This window comes from Macrobrachium rosenbergii, unplaced genomic scaffold (genome assembly GCF_040412425.1).
Source record: "Macrobrachium rosenbergii isolate ZJJX-2024 unplaced genomic scaffold, ASM4041242v1 171, whole genome shotgun sequence".
Lineage (NCBI taxonomy): Eukaryota > Metazoa > Arthropoda > Malacostraca > Decapoda > Palaemonidae > Macrobrachium > Macrobrachium rosenbergii.
In genome coordinates this window covers 4,056,243-4,075,406 of record NW_027100729.1, presented here as the reverse complement: position 1 = coordinate 4,075,406, position 19,164 = coordinate 4,056,243, and the positions used below count along the sequence as shown (strand labels likewise).

The 19,164-nt window shown below is 37.5% G+C and overlaps 3 long non-coding RNA genes across 4 annotated transcripts in view; 2 read left to right on the top strand and 1 right to left on the bottom strand.

The window, feature by feature from the left end:
* The window catches only part of LOC136838108 (uncharacterized), a 215,819-nt gene that overhangs the window by 129,206 nt on the left and 67,449 nt on the right, over positions 1–19,164 (top strand). The gene's annotated exons all lie outside the window — the stretch shown is intronic.
* Positions 1–19,164, bottom strand: part of LOC136838111 (uncharacterized) — a 271,933-nt gene that overhangs the window by 247,723 nt on the left and 5,046 nt on the right. Inside the window, exon 2 of one of the 2 annotated variants that reach the window (XR_010852875.1) lies at positions 17,412–19,164. This exon is cut by the window's right edge and continues 1,276 nt beyond it. The exons of the other annotated variant lie outside the window; for it this stretch is intronic. This is a non-coding gene — a long non-coding RNA (uncharacterized lncRNA). Of the gene's footprint in view, positions 1–17,411 lie in introns of those variants that run through there. 2 annotated transcript variants of the gene reach the window in all.
* Positions 1,550–6,650, top strand: LOC136838112 (uncharacterized). The gene is made up of 4 exons (XR_010852877.1): positions 1,550–2,029; positions 2,830–2,911; positions 3,012–3,041; positions 4,885–6,650. It is a non-coding gene; the product is annotated as an uncharacterized lncRNA (long non-coding RNA).

Here is a 19,164-nt window from a genome sequence, read left to right as displayed (position 1 = left end):
AGTTCAAGTTTGAACGTGGCACTACAGTACGATAGTCATGTCAAGAACAATGACTGATTGAACCTTTCAATAAGTGTGGCAACATCTGACTGACGACGTTGAACTGATACAGCCCTCTGCACAAAATGCTGAGCTATGAATTTGTAGTTTTTTGCTGAGCCATTATCAGTGACACTCCAGGCTGCCTTTTGTAGCATATAATTAATGCTGAATATTATCTGCCAGTATTTATATTCATCTTATAACATAGTTAGTACTATTTTCTGGCCCTAATTCAGTCAGTGTCACTTATATTTCCTTCTACACTACATAATATCAGGAGTTTTGTAGATAAACTATATCTTGATCAAATTTGGGGAAGGTTTAACATACGTTATTTCATATTCAAGTCAGTTTGGCTTTCTATAGAGATTTTTTCCTTTGCAGGCTGCTACTGTTCCGAGATACTCTGATGGTGTATAAAGCGGGCAGATGATGATAATTTACTAATAGTGGAATGTACCACACTGCAAGAGTGGATACATGGCTTGGCTTTGCCTGATGGTACACCCAACGCAAAGGGCAAGCCACAGTTGAAAGTCAGTCCTGAGAAACCAGGTGGCAAATCTGATCACCACACACCTTCAGTAGTGCCAATGGACCTCCACGGCCATGCCCACCAAGGACACCATACCCTAACCTCTGGTTATTCAAGTCAAGCTAGTGGTTAGTGTACCCAAAAGAGCCCCACAGCTTCATGGTCCCACAGTAGTACCATAGGATGGCCACTCTTCACGCAGCTATATGGACCCCATACCTAAGAGCAAGATTGCCTTGGACTCCCAAACCACCAAACGGGGACAGACTTCCTACAACCAGCACAACTACAGTAGGCTAGTGATGGGCAAGTATGAGTGTCAGCTTTGAGTACTCGCCTCACAGAGCACAGATAACTCTTAGGGGACAAGATACTGCTACCTGAGGCGTTACCCTGTGGTTCCATCAGTTCTCTTCACCCAAGGACGATGGTGGCCACAAGTACAGATCTCACCACTTACTGGATCGAACCTTTCTGCAGAGTAACTCAGATTAATGCATCCCCTGAAGCATAAGGCAAGTAGTGGAGCTCTGACAAGCCATAAGTCTTCAGATAAGCTAATAGTTATGGAAATAACTATGGGCCAGGACCGTAGGTGGTGCTTCCATTTATCCACACATTGTCCATGACTGGACGTGTGCAAAACTTCATTGTCCATGGAAGTGTGAGAAGCTGCAAGTCCCAAGTCTAGAAGATGCATAAAAGTGTGGGAAGAAACAATTCAAAAGGTTGACAGGAATTGCAACTGAAACTGTATATTGTCACTGACCCATTGCCACAGGGAAAAATGACAAAGTTTAAGACAATAATTGCATGAAATTAACTTTAAATCAGAATGCAGTTTTTAAGTGAACCAGTGAGCAACTAAGCCAGTTAAACAAGATGGTAAATACTTGGACTTTTCTGATTATTAACAACGAGAACCTATTCCAGATTCCAGTGGGAATATAAGAAGAAAAATGAACTAAATGCGACTAGTTACCCACGAATTTAATCATGTGCCGGGTATAGAAATGAGCAGGTGGTGTAGAGTAAGTAATTTCCTCAAGCAACTGGAAAGTATGAAGCATGAGAATTGAAGACATTCATGAAATCACCATTCATCAGCTGCTTCCAAGCACTACAGTATGTCTACACAAATGAGCACAGAGGAACGTGAGTCAGTGGAACCAGGTGGCAATGAAAATTGTAGAAAAATGGGTGTTTTAAGCGCAAAACGCTATACTATTCAGTAAGTTAGTTACCCCAGCTGTCAAGGAGAAAGGAAATTATGGAGATATCAGAGGCAGTTACGTCAAAGGAGGCAGTTTTTCAAGAAAAGTATAAACAACAACCAAGAATCTGTTCCGCCTAATAAAACAAATGAAGACTGCGAGGGCCTCCCAGAAACAAACAGAAGGGGGAGAGCAGCCTATCAGATGTCTTCAGTCGTCAAAACCTGGATTATCACTGGTGAGTCTTGCGCTGTTTAGGGGCACGAAATCCTTTTTTAGCTCTTTAGGAGACCATTCAGATAGGGTGTAGCACTTTAAAATCTTTATTCTACGAATATGGATATGTAAGTAGAGACTTAGGAAATAACGATAAACCTAAGTGGTAGTGCTAAAAAACCAGTAATTTAAGATGATATTTTCTGTACAGAACATATATTCATTAACTTTCTGCAAAAGGCACAAATGGAAGTAGACTTTGAAGGAGATTTTATTCTGGTTGTAGACTGTTCAAGGAATATGAAATAAACAGTACAGTTGCTGAAGTGAATAGAAACTTCATGTATGAAAGGCATAGGATATTCCCATTCTCTTGACGTCACAGATTTTCATCTGTAATGATCCATTAGTTAGAAGTACAAGTCATCCAAATGCCACAGCTAACCTCAGCAAGGAGGACTATTTATGTAGTAAGCTGAAACTCTTACATTGAGTCAGAGCCTCTTAGAGGAGAATGGCTTTTGGACACAAATCACCTGCAGTTATTTCATGCAACTTCAAGAAGCCTCTTTAGTTGAGCTTTGCACCTTGAAAATATAAGCGATTTCTATAAGAAAAAAAGTAGAGATGATTTAAAAGGGAGCTACAGACCACAATTGTAACATTTGAAAGTTAAGCCTCACCTTCAACTCAGCTTGATCAGTTTGAAAGATTTTGCTCAGGAACTTCAGATTTAAAATAGAAAGTAAAATGATTTCAGTCCCTTGAGAAGTCTAGCTTGAATTAACATCATTAGAACATGATTGAATGTTTTCCTATCAGGCTGAGCAGCTGGCAGAACGGCAGTCAGTACTGGTAACCGTAGTGTGAGAGCCCTGCACGTCCTATGCTTGAGTGAGACAAGGTCTTTTCATCTGAAAACATGCTTGCAAAGGTGGCCTTGATGACAAGAGAAATTTTCTACTGATTTGAGATAAATCAAGGTCTGTTCATCTGAAGACAAGGTCTGTTCATCTGAAAACATGCTTGCAAAGGTAAGGCCTTGATGACAAGAGAAATTTTCTACTGATTTGAGATAAATGCAAGACCTTTTCAAGACTGTTTGTGACTGACTATAAAGCAGAACCTGGGACACTATTTAACACCTAAGTTTTTGCAGACTGACTGTAAAGAACAACGGGCCAGATTTGTCAAAGTCAGTCAAGAGCTTTAATAAATATTTGAAACCTGAGAATGTTCCCTAGTCTGTAGTCAAGTTTAAGGATAAAACATTTCAAGTATCAATTTCATCAAAGAAAGTAAGGTATCAGAAATAAATGTCTCTCAAACGAAGATACCCACTTATATAAATTGTACTGAGTAGTGTTAATTTTGCAGAGGGGAGAAATTTGCACTCGAAGGATTCAGGGAAGTATATTCAAGCTTCGTAGAAGGGAATGGGTCTACGAATCTGAGAATTTTCAGTACAGTGGTGTCTTGACCATATTTTTGACATTTGTCCCGTAGTGTTCTTAGATATTTGATTTGTTTTCTGGCGTGATATAGTTGGATGTTGGTACTCTTGTGTAAATATAAATACATTTTTCATCATATGGTGCACCAAAATCTTAAGACATGAATAAATTTCACGCGTAGAATTTAAATGTCACTGAACTGATAATTTCATGGTATATAATTTGAGTAAAATCTGTTTTCTTTGGACAAAAGGAACGCCTATTTTGTCTCTTAAGATATCCTAGAAAAATGCTCCTGTTGATACAAAAACTGAGCGTAAGAATGTTCATGAAACTGTTCACCTCTTAAGTGTTCCAATGGGATAAGTAGTCACTTAAGAATACCTATTGTGCAGTCCAGGTAGCTCAGAATACAGATGATTCATCTGTGGATGGAGAATGTTAGCTGCAATTTCATAACTTGAAATTCAGTTTTTGACAAGATGACCAGTGAACAAAATCTCCTCTGTAAACTTTGACGAGGTAAAACTTTAGGGTAGGTTATGCAAATCCTTTTAGGATTCATAACTTTAAAAAAAAAAGTTGGTGTTATGAAATTTTGAAATTCTGCAAGACTGGGTGAACTTTCTCTGTCATTGTCTAATGATTATGGATCAGTTATGGGGCATCTTAGACAAAATGGATGGGTATTTGGTCAGCACCTTGAGAAATGCAGTTAGTGAGAGCAGTAGATGGCTCTTCTTTTGTAAATGACTGAACCAAATAAGGGATGATTTAAGACAAATTACAGAGAGGTGGGACATTGTAGGCACAGGAAATTTTTACCAGGTTACGTGAGAGTGTTGGAATGACTTTATAAATGTTATAGACAGGCCAATGTATCAATGGTAATAAAATTTATAAAATATTAATAATGATAATAGTAATACAGATAAAGATAAAGAACTTTTAATTGTAATTTGATCATTTAAACTTACACAAAGAAGCCTCTCAATTTTCAGTGAAATTTGCGATTGAAGTACAATTTTAATTTAATATTTACTGTGGCTGTAATAATAATAATAATAATAATAATAATAATAATAATAATAATAATAGAGTGAATTTTTACTGAAATTTCCTAAGTGAAACTTACACTTAGAAGCCTCTCAATTTAAAGTGAAATTTGCTTTCCAGTCCAATTTTAGGTTATTATTTACTGTAGCTGTGACCAAATAAAATATTTCATTAAGATATCCTTGATATAAGAGCACAGACGTTCAGTACTGGTCTAAAAAGACCCTGTCCCATCTGTGGCCCTCTTAGTGAAAGGGGCCAAGTTTTAGGATACTTAGTGCCTAATTATGACGATTCTTAATAATATCCTGAGAGCCAAAAGATCTCAGCGTGACGTGATATCCTAACTTGTTCCTCATCTCTTCAGGAAAGTGTCTGCTGCAGCCTGCAAGCATACAAATGGGAATCCACAACTCCTTGCTTGGAAAGAAGGTTCAGCTTCAAGCGATGTCCAAGATTTCATTCATCAAATTTGCCCCAAGGGCCAGTGTGTCAACACTTGCTTACGACCAGATGAAGAAGGAAAAATGGCCCCATTGGATAGAGTCACACTTTCACGTGGAGCTGTTATAATCTTAGCTCTTTTGACTATTAAAGCTAGGATTGGGCTAAATTTATATTGCGCAAGTGTTTTATCAGGGTCATAGCAGCCTGCTGACCAAAAGTCGAGTCGAGTCCAGCTTGCTGCTCGTCATTTTAGTGGGAACTGTTGGAGTCTTTATCATGTAATGCAGTTCACTGTGGTGCGGGATACGTAACTTATTAATTAGACCTGCTACTGGTTTAATTACTGCTAATGTTTCAGGATGTATATTTTCCACAGTACAGTTATTGTTTTTAATCAGTTGAATGTTAGCCGTCCAGTAGCCCATTGTCATTCATAACCTTGGAGGAATTATTCCTCCAAGTTCATAACACAGAATTTTTTATGCCCAAAACTCATATAGGTTCAACATTACCTAAAGCATTTACTTAGACTTCTCTGAATTTGACGTCAGCTGACATACAGCTGAGCTATGTTTCAGGATTCTACTGTAGTTCCCTGACAAAGAGTTCTGATCACTTTAATATTAGCTGTCAGTTAGCTAAGCTTATTTCAGGCTAAACACTTTATTTTCCGCTGTGAATTTCTCTATAGATCATTAAATAGCTCAGTGTTTGTGGATGAATATTGCTAACTTAATGTTCACATCAGTTGAACGGAAGCTGAATGATAACTCAGTATATTTAAGGATACAGAGTCTTTTCTGCGTAAGATTCATAAGTTTAAGGACATTTCAGGAATATGTTTTTTTTTTTTTATTTCTTGGCAATTTAAAGCTTCCTGTCAGCTCAAAATTGTGTAGGATGTAGATGTTTTTATGTACGGGACGTTCTGCATCTGTTTCACATCAGCAGTCAACTAGTTCACATGTTACAGGATGCGTAGTTTAGTTTTTACATGAATCTAGCATTAGTTTCATGTCAGTTCAAAGTAGCTCAGTGTATCCGGATACATATGTAGTTTTCTTGTTCGTATTAGCTATCTGAATGTTCCGGGATACTTTTTCCTTTACATAAGATTCATAAGTTTAAGATTGACCATCTAAAAGCTCAGGTTATATCAGGACAAGCTCTCTCTCTTTAACATCTTACGACTTTTATATAGCTATGTTCTTCGTTGCAATGTTTTCACTTTAGTTTCTTATCAGCTATGAAGTAGCTTAGTAAATTTCAGGATACATATTCTAACATTTAAGGATACATATTTTCTTACCTATAATTCTCGTTAGTTTAATATCAGCTTTTAGGTAGTTAAGGATGTTTCAGGCTACAAGATATTAAACACTGAGTTCTTACCAGTTAATATTAACTATTTTATAGTCATGGCTACATTTTGGATCATGTTTAAAGGGTAGTTTTTTCATCAACTTAGTTTTGACCTGCCCTATCCAGTAGGTCACTGCTTGCCCTAGGTAAGAAGATCACGTGAGATTAACAGTAGGTAATTCTGATCATTTTCAGCAACTTCCCTGAAGTTCATATATCAGGCGTTCAGCATTAGAAGGGCCTCTTGCCCCAACTTTTGAAAATGGCCTTTTTCACCTGGTCAGCTCTAAAATAATCCCCCTTTTATCCCAAAAAAGGGGTGGGGTCGAACTGTAATTTTTATGCATACTATTCTACTCCTGGTCGCAAAATACTTCATCTCAGACAAAATTCAACTTTGTACCTTGAAAAATAAAGAAATTAGAGTGGGCTGAATTTCCAAAGCTTTGATGGATTATAACTCGATTTTTTTTTTTGGGGGGGCGAGAGGCCCTTGTAATGCTGAACGCCTCAATTATGGTCATCGCAAAAGTTCGTTAGTTAAGAGAAACATTTCAACTGATTTTATGGAATATCATGGAACTCAATATAATTAGGAACAGTTTTGTAGAATAAAATCGTAAGGTAGGAACTCTCATAGAATAGACAATATTTTCGGCTAGAGATGTTTTTTTGTCAATATATCTGAGGAAATTCCTAAATTAGCTTCCATCGTAGAAGGGACTTGGCGTTAATTTTCTTATATATTCCTTGTAGCTATGATCCATAGTTTGTTTGTTATTGATTTATATCAGGATTTATTGAGAATTAATTTTATAATAGTTCCGAGGTCTCCGTTATTGTAAGGTTGATGTAAAAGCATTGGTACTTTTGCTTTAAAACTTAGGTTGCTGAAAGACTTTGTTCAATTAATACAAGGGAGGCATCATAGCCTGAAACATTTGCACTGTTAAGACAGGAGATATTTCAGCATTCATTTAATCAGTTTTATCCCAAATTTGATAACATGAAGAAGAACTTGTCATTATTTTTAACCGATTGAAGAATACTCTGATTTTTTTTTTTACAAGCTTGCCGTGAAAATAATGCTTCTTGCTTAACATTAAACACAAACCATTTAAAGGTTAATTGTGTAAATATTGGAGAGTACCTTATCAAGAGCATTATTATCATGGAATTTCTGCATATTTCAAGACACTGAGGGTGGCATGGGGAGGTTACATACTGAAGTGTTACTCTGAGGTATTTTAGCTGAATGATTCTTCCCTATTGAATACATTACTTGAGGATAGACTCAAATTCGAAGCGTTACCTTAAATGAGATTAGGTATTGTTAACGATGGTATCTTAGGGTATATATATATGCATAATCAAACTCAGTGCTCTTAATTAATGTTGCACTGATAGGCAGACTTTCTGGGAAGAGTAAAATCACCTTGAGACCTAGTCAGTAATATTTTAACTGGGCCACTAATTTACTTTCTTGACCATTACAAAAGGGATATTTCATGTCTTAGTGGATTACTTAGGGATTAGGATAGTAGCTGTTTAAATAAATGTTATTAGTAGTTAGGGAATATGATTACAAGTACACTTTCCTTGAGAATAACTCACAATGAAGCCATGTGAACAAGTAGCCATATAATGTACAGGCCATTACAGGCACCAAGGATATTTCGGATAGTTATCAAAAGGGAAATCTTGTCAGGAGAGTTGTCTAAGATTAGGAAGTAAATCAGTTTGGACAATGTAGTTACGTTACAACAAGTACATCTTGGATGTTTATGGCTTTGTTAACGTTAAGTGTTCAAGAAATTCAGATTCATGAAGTCTTGAGTTAAAGGTTGCATAAATTTTAGAATTCCCAGTGGAACAGTGTCGTGACATATGGAGACTATCTTAGATTAAGGTATTAATATTTTTTGTTTTGTTAGCATGTTTCTTGCAATTCCCATTGCTTTTAAGTAACCTGATCAAATCAAAATTCAGTTAACCGTTATTGTTAACAATTTAATTTTAAAGTTTGAATATTGGGAAAATTATTGTATACCAAATTGTGTATTGTATACTGATTTTCTTGTACTGTAGAAGGACTTCTGCATTTCAGCTTTCTGCTCAGTTCCCGTCAATTCTTAGCTTTCATGTTGCTAGAGAAGCAATTATTGCCTTCTCTGTTTCTCAGCACAACCAAAAACCCAGAAAATATTTGTATCCAGTGCCTCATTTTTATATATGTGTATATTGCAGTCTAGGCTACATAAACTTCGAAATTCGAGCCCATAGCTATACAGATTTTCCCTGGTAGCCAACTTTGGCAGAAATCTGGAGAGCCAATAAATTTCTGCAAAGTTCTCAGCTGTAGAAGTAACTAAGATATTGTTCTTGCTTCTTCTCAACTTTCCATTCTGATTGTGAACTTGAAATCACAAACTCCCACACATTCAGGGGCATTTCTTCAGTCTCCTCTGAAATACATTAAACTTTCCTTAGTCACAACACAACTTGGAAGCTACAGAATTTCACTTTTTTGGCACTGTAGAATCAGTTCTGATCGCTTGAACACTTGGCAGGAAAAAAACCCAACACATTTCATGCTATGCTGAAGTCCAAAAACTCTCAACACATTTCTCTCTCTCTCTCTCTCTCTCTCTCTCTCTCTCTCTCTCTCTCTCTCTCTCTCTCTGAAGCACCAATACACATTTTGTGCTTTGAAGTCTTTACATAGTAATTTTGAAGAATCAATGCATAGTTTTCCTCCTAAGCTGCCTTGTACTGTATGTCTTATGTGTTTTAAAGCATCTTTCTCTATCAGAGGATTCTATGGGCGCATGACATGCTTTGCTGAAAGCACCCCACCACTTGAACCTAACTCTCACACACTTTACACCAAGGAGTTTCTGCTATTACTTCCAGACATAAGGATTAAGTGCCCAACCCTTACCGTTTTCACACTTACATACCTACTCTAAACACACACTAGACTACACACTTTTCAACTGTATGCTTTTAAACTACACACCAAAGAGTTTTTTGCTATTACTTCCAGACATAGGGGACATAGGGATTAAGTACCTCACCCTTACATTTACTCTTACATTCCTACTCTAAACACACGCTCAAAACATTTACAGGTATTTAATTGTTCAGGTATGAAACTCATGTAAATCTTTGAATGTCAAGATATTTTATTTTGCCACCATATTGTTCATTGAATTCTTGAGATTTTGTCGTAAATTTTGAGTGGTTCATGTTTTGTAATGTGATTAAGTCAGGAGTTTAATCTTACTTTAATATCTGATAATAGAGGCTAGTTTTTGACACTGTACATATAGTGAGAGCTAGAGAAGAGTCTGTAAAGATTTAATGTTAACCTTCATTAAGGGACGTAAGCTGAAGTGCAGAAGTCTTCATATTACACTGAATGTAAACGAAACTGGAAAGACTTACAAATAAAGGCCTCCTTGGGGTCAGCATTGCAGTGCCCCGAAGGAGAGAGAGAGCGCCCTCAGCTGGAGGTAATGATGAAACCAGTCGGTTGCCAGCTTTGAAGGTGACCCAAAGGGCTTGAGTTTTCTAAGCTGACAACAGCTGATTGCCGAGATGGGAAGAAGTCTCGTATAGACTTCCCTCGTGCTTTCCAAGTTTTCTATGCGGCTAGGGAAGGTGATATGCTAGACCTTTTCAAATGTCAGAGAATAATGTTAAGTACAGTAAGCCTAAGGTGGGCGTGGCAAGGCTGCCACCAAGACAAGCCTAGGTTTATGTTCGCTCCCATGGCTGTAGTTTTGTACTTAGGCAAACGTTTGGTTGACCTTTAGTGTCTTATGAACTGGGCAATTGACCCTGTGTATTTTCATTGTCAGAATTTTGCGTCAAACGAGCATAATGGCGTCCCAAAAAATCACTTGTTCATTTTTCTATGAATAACTTGTAAGAAAATCTACTATTTTTATACATTTTGTCAATCTGTTTTCTGTTTTCATTAAAGTTTCTTGTAAGATTTTCTCCCATGTCTTGTTACAGAATTTGAGTGTTGTATTAAATCTCATAGAAAACGGGGAACATTAAGTAAAAGACGTGGTTATGATGTATATATATTTTAGAATGTATGAGCCATTGTTTGGTTGAATTTGTAGCTGTCAGAATTCTTTCCTTAGAGCTGTGTTTATAAATTTACTTGTAAACATTTGTTGATAGGGTGTTTGATCTGTCTCCAGGGGTTCTTATATATGAAACTGACTTGTTTTTATAATGGATAATTGACTAAAATTATTTTCTAAGATAGGTTCTCAGTTTTGGGGAAATTTTCACTGAATTGGTTAATTTTACTTATAATTTAATTATTATTAGGTTCTGTTATTTCAAATACCATTTCCTGGCCTCATTTATGTAAATTTGGTGATGTAATGGAATCATTCTAACTGTAGAGCATCATTTACGAAGATTAGAGAATTTATTTGTCATTTTTGCTGATGCTGCATTTAATTAATTGTGTCAGATGCTGATATATCAAAAGTTTACATACAAATTGTCCACAAGGTTATTTTTAAATACAGAATACCATTTACATTCTGCCAGATGTCTTAAAAGATATAGTTTCAAGACATTTAGAAAATTGAAAGTTGTGCTAAAAGCCTTAAAGTAAGTCTATAAGAACATTTGCAAAGTTAAAAGTTATCCTTTTGCTGAAAAGTATAACAAAACTTTTAATTATGTTTCGGACACATAACCGTTGTTCCAAAAGGGGGTACCAGCTTGGGGCTCAAACGCCTTCTCGTCTTAGGCTCAAATCACATTCGTGTACCTGAAATAAAGAAGGGATAAATACTACGATGGCCCCTTAGAGTTGTGTGTGAGAAACCTTACAAAGTTCATAACATCGTCAGTTAATTAGATAAAGCTGGGTGTGTCAACCTTGGAAGAATGTTTGTGGGAGCCTTTGGCCTGAAAATGACAGAAACAAAAGTATTTCCCAGACCTTTTGACATAATTATGTAATAATGTGGTTTTTATATACGTACTAGAAAGGTTAGTATATACCTACTTTCACAAAATACCTTACCATAAGGCACGCTGAGATCTGAGGCTGTGAGGGACCATAGAGGGATAGAAAACAAAGGTTTTCCCTGTCATTTATTAAGATGAGGAAACTGTCCTCAGGTGACCTTTCTAATATAAAGCTTAATGTATATAGAAAGTATTCTCATGAAAAATTTGGTAGTAGATTTAGAAGAATCAGATGCCATGGAGAAACTAGTCGTATCCTTACAGAAACTGCAGCACATTTTAATGCCAATTTCTGAAATGTTTACGTCAGTTTGAAATGGTTTAGTGCAGTGGTTCTCAAACTTTTTTTGCCTGTGTACCCTTTCACCATATATCAAAATGTCCCCTCCCCCGACCGTTCCAGAATTGTCTGCCTCAAAATACTAACACAAACACACAAGCTAGAGGAGAGAAAGCCCAACGTGACCTTTTAGTAGTGCGGACCAATGCATTTTGTGTGGTCCTAGAGCCAGTTTGAGCCTGCTAATCCGTGTTCACCATTCCTCCCCCCGCCAAAACTCTGAAATTACCCCTGGTTGAGAACCACTGGTTTAGTGCCTTCAGGTACAGAAAGGTTTCCTCTGAGGGTTTGTAGATGGTGTTGTACTGGTTTACTGAACCTTGTGTTTGGCTCTTAGAATTGAAGATGTATGTCCCAGAAGTGAGGTGCTTAAGTAATGGTGGTATAGTACTGTCTGGAGCCATTTGTTGCTAATAGAATGTGTGATTAGAGACGTAACTCTATTGCTTCGTGTACATTCTGATGTATGACTGGTGTAAGCTTTTACATTGCTCCAAAACTGATCTTGGCAGACCTTGCTGAGTCATGGAACCTAGAGAAGTCACTAGAATGTCAGCTGCATTTACAGTTAATGTACCCTGACCTTGGGTAAGTTAAGACACTGGCCATGATGTATGCTAGAAAATTTCCTTGGTTTTATATTGCTGAGCGAGCAACTTGCCTTTCCAGATGTCAGTGGATTTGTGCAGGGTTTTCCTGAGTGTTGATATAGTAACATCATTCAGAAAGCCTCCACCTGATATGTAGTTTGGGCTTTAATCCGTCCTTTTTCATTTCATGGTGCTGGTTTGCGGTTTAATCTAGTCCGTGCTCATGATGTCGTAGTATGCAAATGTTATTCCACAAGAGTCAAGCTTTGGAATAATTGAAGGATAGAAGTTTTGCTGTTAATAGACCAGAGATGAGAATAAATTTGGTTAATGTTAAGAGTTGTGCTTGAGTGTTTCCACAGTGTGTAAGTAGTAAATTTTGGTGAACAGGAAACCTTTATATTATTTAGCTTTATTAGGAGATTAGTGGGAGTCTTATCTTGGCTACAGCTAAAATGTAGAATAGTTTTTCTAGTACTGTTGTGGACTCTTCTGATCTCCAAATATTTAAGACAGGAGCAAATTCATCTTGCTCTCTGCTGCTGCTGACGTCTCCTGAATATTAGGTGTATCAGTTTTATTTTATGTTCTCTCTCTCTCTCTCTCTCTCTCTCTCTCTCTCTCTCTCTCTCTCTCTCTCTCTCTCTCTCTCTCTCTCTCTCTCTCTCTCTGATATCCCTTTCACATTTCTTGGTTTTTAGAAAGTCTGTTAGTCTGTGGTACTTTCACTTTTAGAAAGTCAGTTGATCTGAGAAACTTGTTCTGAGAAAGTCTGCTTTTGATATTTTTTGCTTTCAGAAAGTATGCTTTTGATATTTGTAATACATTTGGTTTTAGATTGCACAATAGTCTGCGTGATATTCTCCTTGAACTAATTTTGTTGTCTGTGACAGAATTTTATTTGCAATGTCTGTGTGTTGCTTTTACCTTCACGTAGCCTGTTCGTATGCGGTTGTTTTGTCTTCAGGAACCCTGTTAATTTTGACGGTTCTGCCTTTACGAAGTCTGTTAACTTTGATACAGTGGTTTTTAAGATGTCTGGGTTAGTGAGTTTTTGCCTAAAAAGTCTTAAGTTTTTTGCTATTAAGTCTGTTCCTTGGTGATTTTTATTGATAGTTTGTTAGTTACTATTATTTTCTTACTCTTAGAAGGTTTGCCAGTCTGTATTTTTTTATACAGAGTCTGTTTGTTTGGAATTTTTTGGGACCAGAAAATTTAGTAGTTTGTGATTTTTGGGGAGGCGAGAAACTGCTAGGGAGTTTGTTTTGGCTGTGAAGTCTGTTATTTTGTCTGTTTTTTTCATAGAAAGTCTGAAAGCAGTTTTCTGTCTTCTCTGCCAAGAAGTATACTTTCTGGTTTGGGAGAGTTTTTGATTAGAAGTTCTATTCCTGCTCTGAGAGTTCTCCTGAGGCTTCAGGAGACCCTTGCTTAAAATGTCTTTTATATTTTGTGAATTTTATGCTCAGGAAGTTTTGCCCCAAAAAGTGGGTCATTTCGAAAGATTTTGTCAGGAAAGGGTGTCTGTTTGGCAGAAGTTTTTCCTAAGCTGTGTTTATCTTTAGAGGAGACTGTTAGTTTGACCTAAAAAACTGTTGGTCTTACCTAAGGATTTTCACTATGGGGAGGCTTTGCCTGAAGTGTGTGTCTTTGGCGGGAACTTTTGCCCGAAAAGTGTTAGTCTTACCTACCGATTTTCACTAGGGAGGTTTTTACCCAGAAAATGTGAAGAAAGTAAATTGATTCCTGGAAGGACTTTGTTTTGACTGGAAATGTATTGGTGATTTTGTTTGGGCTCGAAAATCTGTTAGTCTGTCAATTTTTTTATATCAAAGTATTAATTTACTCTTTTCCTTGCTCAGGAAGTCTTTCAGCAAGTAATTTTGCTGTTAAAGTTTTCGTCTATTGGCCTAAAAAGTTTGTTGGAGTTTATAGGCCTGCAAAATATGTCAGTTTGGGACCCATAGTTGATTTTGCCCAGAAATAGGAGTTTACAGGCATACCAAGTTTGTCATTTTGGGAGCCACAGTTGATTTTGCCCAGAAAGAGGAGTTTACAGGCATACCAAGTTTGTCAGTTTGGGAGCCACAGTTGATTTTGCCCAGAAAGTGAAGACCTGCCTGAAAGAGTTTATGGTTTTTATCACTTGCTCGTCAGTTTTCTGCCCAAGAAAGTTTTGCTTTTTATCTAGAGTGTGATTTTTGTATAGAAAGTCAGTTTGATATTAATCCTTGCTTACAAAGTATGTCAATTGGGAGGGTTTTTTACTGCAAGATTAAACAGCAATTTTCATTTTTAGGCAAGTTTTGGCCTCGTGGCCCCATAGCCCTCTTCTAGTACATGAGACAGTAATTTTAATATATTCATATGCCACATCAAACAGCAATTTTCATTTTTAGGCAAGTTTTGGCCACGTGTCCTTATTCTGATAAGGGTAAATAAGTTATTCTTATTGTCAGTAATTATATGAGACGAATTTTCTGAACGTTCAGTCATGTTCTGCTCCTCGTAGTCTTGTTCAAACTGGAAGCAGAAAGATTGGAGACGACGACATTCCAACTTCAAAACACCTGAAGGAATGAATGTCCCAGTCAGGTGCTGGACATTCCTCTATAATTACCTGTTAATGAAGTGAACTTTTGCTCCCTAATGACGTGTTAAGGAAGCAGATTATCCCTTATTTATATGGCAATGGGCTGATTATTTCTCCCCAATTAGATAATTGCCTCTTAAAGAGGACGATTTCTTACCCAAATTACGTGTTAATGAAAGGTTTTTTCCACTAAATTATTTGTTAATGAGCCTATGTTTTGTCCCTGATTACATAATTACTATTTAGTTGGGCCTATACCTATCCCAAATTACTTGGTAATGCGACGAATGTTCCTCTCTGATTGCATAATTACCGGGTAAAGAGGTTGGTTTTCTCTAATTACCTGCTAATGTAGCAAAATGAGTTGTTTTTAACTCAAATTACTTAGAAATTACCTGTTAGGCCTATTTCTCTCCATTACTTGGCAATTACTACTTAGTTAGGCCTGTACGTACCCCTAATTGCTGGCAATGGGGTGGATTCTTGTAAGGCGCATCACACACAACCTAAATTGGCCTGGTGGTCCACGTGTACGGTGAAGGTTGACGTTAGTCCGACCTGCTGTCCTGCTGGGGGAGGAAGAACTCAGGGCAGGAGGATATTAGCTTTGCACGTCTCCTCCCATTTACCTGACTCAATCACTTACATTGAATGGTGTTGGGCCTATAAGACGAAGTGGTTTGTTTTGGGAGGGGGGAGGTGCCGCAAGGCGCGCTTGTTCCACCTGAAGGTATTTGGGTCACTTGTCTGCTTTTGGGGAGACTGTGTGTGTCTTGATGTGATTAATTGCTTTTGTTGTAACAAGAGACTGTAGGATAACTTGTAATTTGAAGTAAAATAAAGTTAATTAGATTTTCTTTGGTTTATTTGTGAAATTCCTGTAATTCTCTTGTTCAGAAAGACATCTGAGAATATAAATGAATATTCAATGCTTTGAAAATAAATCTTGTAGATGAAAATATCATGTGAACTGAAAATAGCACCAAATAAATGTAGATAACTTTAAAAGTCTTGAATTAATGCCGTGAATTTGAAGTTACTTAGAAATTCAGTTCTCAAGAATTCAGTGGTGTGGTGCTCATCAAGTTATTAGGTTAAGCCTCAAAAATGCGGCTGAAATAATTTAAAAGCTAAATCTTATTAACATTGTGCAATAAGCAAATGTATAAATTACGAGGGTGCAGCAGATACGTGAGTTTTAAAAGGTTGAAACTAATCACCATAAAATGCTGTAAAAATATAAAAATAATGTGAATGTACATTTCTCTGATTAAAAATGCACCAATATCATGGAACTTGGTGTTTTACAAGTTATGATTACACGCATTGTATCATCAAATTCACATGGGAAAAGTTAGCCAGGCAAAGGTATTTGAAGGAACGAAAACTAATAATAAAAATATGAAGTGAAAATGAATCAATATTTTCTGACATATTTCAGCCTTTTGCGGTCAGGTTTGACATCAAAATGGCAATAATTGTGGCAAATTGAAGTTTCATGTTTATAATCATGACCAGACTTCAATTTAACAACCATTATTGACATTTTGATATCAGACTTGACATCAAAATGCTGAAATATGCCAGGGCGTCAGGCTGTGTGAGACCCTTAAAATCTACCAAGTTATTTCATTGAAATCCGTATTGAAAAGAATGAAGTCAGTTTTATACATAAATACCTCTGAAAATGAGGTTGAATTAGCCTTATCAATTAATCTTTACAAGGAAATTATCCTCTACAGCTCTCAAAGTCGAGAATCCTGTCAGGTGCTAAGTCGATGTCTGATGTCTGATGGCTGATACGTTCGAGAAATATTTATCTTCGTTCCTGTCTCTCCTTATTTGCTCTCCTGTTTTCTGTGAGGTTCAATTATACTAAAAGACTCATTTTCTAATAAGACGACGTGAGGGAAACTCTTAAAGACTAGAAATCTTAACGAAAACGGAGATCAGAAAGCCAAAATGTACGTTTACAATCGTAGATATCTTTACAAGTCATCCATTGGGGAACTGGACTTGGAAAATTTTTGTGGGTGTGGGCCATTATACTTCTGGACGAAATTCTGGTGGTTTAAGTCTACGGGAATTTCACGCCTTGTTTCACAAGACACTCCAGGTCAACCAAGCACTTGCTCAAGTACATCAGAGCGAACGTAAGTCTAGGCTTGTCTTGGTGGCAGCCTTGCCACGCCTACCTCAGTCTTATTTACTTAAACATCATTCTCCGACATTTGAGATGGTCTGACATCATATCTTCCCTAGCGGCATAGAAAACTGGCGGACATCTTGGAAAGCACGAGGGAAGTCTATACGAGACTTCTTCCCATCTCGGCAATCAGCTGTTGTCAGCTTAGAAAGCTTCAAGCCCTTTGGGTCGTGCTTCAGAGTTGGTAACCGACTGGTTTCATCATTACCTCCAGCTGAGGGCGCTCTCTCTCTCTCTCTCTCTCTTCGGGGCATTGCAATGCTGGCTCCGAGGAGTAAAAAAAAAAAGATTTTTCATTATCACGAGTAACCTTCCCGATATGATTTTATGGGTCTAAATAAAAGGACGTACGATTATCTCATGGTCTTTATTTACTTTATATCATTGGCCTACAATGTTTATTAGTTATATTTGTCATCACCTATGACGTCATGTGAAAGGCTTATACACTCAACCTACCTGCATGGAGTGACGTCATGACTATGACGTCACCTAATTTTCCCACCTTAAGCAGCGTGGTGATCGACGTCACAACTACGTGTGAAATGGGTTATACACTTCTGTGCAGTGGCGTCACAACGTCACAACTAAAATGGTTTATACATACCTGAACGTCTTCTAATTTTTCCACCTTAAGCTGCACGCAGTGGCGTCACAACTCTGACGTCATTTTTGTACCGTACCTTCAGATGCGTGTAGTGACGTCACTGACAACTAATTTTTCCACTGTACCCAAAGATATATATATAAGTTTGTCCTTCTACATGGCTCCTCTCAAACCTGTCGTTTTGGCCTTAAGTTTGTCATAACTCGCATATTTCTGTCCTTACACTAGTCTTGCTTATCAAGTCTTAACACTTTAATGTGAACTGCTTTATTCAGTTTGTTACCCTGATATAGGGAATTTCACCCCCTCTGTTATTTTACGTACCCTTTCTGTAAGTCATCTGTGACCTTTGAAGAACTTACCTTTGATCTTTGACCTTGGTACTATTTTATCTCAATTGTAGCTTCATACTTTATAGAGACAACCCTTTAACCAATCACGTTTCAAAACTGCATATACCACACAGCTTTAACAATCTTTTTCTGCCATTCTTAGCAGTAAATCTAACTCGCCATTTCCAAAATGAACTAGAGTTTCGCAGACTCGCAACCGCCACCATAGAGAGACCCACCCCTTGTCAAAAGACAAGCAGAGTATTATTGATGCAACAGGTGATTAAGTAGTTTCACCTGTGACTTGGCCTGTTGTAGACGATGTGTACTTCAGCTAGGAAGTACTGGGGTAACTTGTAAAAAACTGGTGTCAATAAATGGAATATGTGAAGCATACAAACAGCTGCATTCAGGAACAAACTAGACAAAGAAAGCATGGTGCCTACCAAGTCAAAACCACTCAAAATTGCTTGAGGAAATCAAAGACTATTGGCCCTGTAAGACGACCAGGCAGTACGACCTGATGGTGCCACAAACATCTAAAAGATGCAGTTTCAATCAGTACCTGTGGGAAGGGATTCGTCTCAACAATATCCTGCAACAATGAGTTTTGCTCTGGGAAACCACCTTGCCATAAAGCAGATTCTTAGACATGTGTTAACAAAAGTAACATCTGAAGCATACAAACAGCAGCGTTCGGGAACACACTAGACAAGAACGTGGGGTACCTGTTTAGACAAGACCCCCAAAAGACATTCCTGCAAAATTACCAAATAGGCGACAGACTTTAAAGGCAAAAGACACTCCATTTGTTCTAAGCAGCACACAGTCAAGAGAATACAGAAAATGGAAAACAAAATCAGCCAACCATAAATGGATTCAGACAAGACATCAAAATATCCTAAAGTAGCCAAATAGGTAAAGTTCTATGGGATAATGAGAGAGATTTCCTAGTTCAGCACGTTCCTGGACAGCAGCAGAAGGCTAGCAACTTTCAAGTCCTTGGGAAAATGAGCTGTAGAGAAGCCTAGGTCTGAATGTCTACAGGAAAGCTCATAACCATTGCTGGCTGTTTTGAGACAGGAACAGTAACAAGACAAGATGCTCAGGCAACCTAATCACAGAAACTCTTAATCTTGTACAACCAGGATGTTTCTTTCCTTCTA